We start from the raw sequence: 1434 nt of genomic DNA on the forward strand, positions 1-1434 counted from the left end.
GCGCTAGGGTTCTCACTAGGATAAAGATAAAAAGGGTTTCTAGGGTTCAAGATTGGATCTGTGGGATCGATCTTGAAATTATCGTGATTTTCACGTGACAAAGTTGCGACCTAATTGCCATGTTATAAAAAAATTTAGATTTTTTTCCAGTCTTTCCCATGTGCAAGTCTGACTCTCAATTTTTTAATAATAAAAACATGTAACGACGTGATTATCACGTCCCAACTTCCTTTTTTGCCACGTGATTTTCGCGTCACTATATCACGTGGTTGAAGAAATTTTTTCTTATTGTGATTAATTTAATAATTCATATTTTAATTCCTATTTAAACAAATTAAAGCATTATCATTACCAATTTTTACATTTCAAAATTCCAAATCATCTAAATCGGTAGGCATTCATCATCTCTCAACATCTCATTGTAGGCATTCATCATTTTATCGTAGAATATTTTTTCTAACAATTATTGTTTATTGTTGTTGTGGTAGAATGACCGTAAGACGTATTGCATAGACACCACTTAACAGAGGAAGATATTTTTTACTCGATCAATCAACAAGGTAATGCAAATAAAATTTGGATAATTAAACATTCTCATATTTTCTTACTTCAATTCAATATTTATGCAGGATGAATATGATTACTGTAGATGTTTTGTCCAGGTTGATAGATTGAATTTCTCACAAATTCAAATAATGAAATTTTGTAAACACATCCCATTGAACATGGAAAAGAGAACAAGACCCAAGTGCAGAAGGATACGTTTAGAAATCTGAAATGAAAGCGAATTTGAATTACCTTAGAAATGAGTTAAATCTTTTAAGTTTTTAGCATTAAGTTTTTTTAATACATTTCTTTTTAAATACATGGTATTAAAAAACCATAAAAAATGTTTACTACATTAATATTTAATTATTTATAATATATATTTGTTTTTATTGTCAATGACATTCTTCTTATCCCTAACATTAGTTGTCTATTAATTTTACGAAATCTAAATTTATTTTAAATGTTTAAATTTAAAATGATCCGATTTTAAGTGACGAGACATTTCAATAAATTTTTTAATTTCACTTAGTGTAAATCATTCATCCTTACATCTTGTCAATCAAAAGTTCAATCTCATAAAATATTATGAGCATTGGATTCGAAAAAAATAGTTGAAAGATAGTGATTTGGATCGCTTCCCCTGTATCTAATTCAGGGGTGGACAACCAGATGATTTTAGGCGGTGGCGGACCCGAAATCTTAATCTGACTTAAATCACAATTTTGATTTGAAGACCTAATTTCGTCCGTTTATAAATCCGTTTTTTTGGATTACGATATTTTGGATAAGTCGGTTGGTTCGGCCGGCTAGTTCGATTTATTGCAGAGATTATTTCATCGATTATTTCATCTTTTGGGTTTTTTAGTTGTAGTTCTGACATCCACA

This window comes from Lathyrus oleraceus, unplaced genomic scaffold (assembly GCF_024323335.1).
Source record: "Lathyrus oleraceus cultivar Zhongwan6 unplaced genomic scaffold, CAAS_Psat_ZW6_1.0 chrUn0540, whole genome shotgun sequence".
Taxonomy (NCBI): Eukaryota; Viridiplantae; Streptophyta; class Magnoliopsida; order Fabales; family Fabaceae; genus Lathyrus; species Lathyrus oleraceus.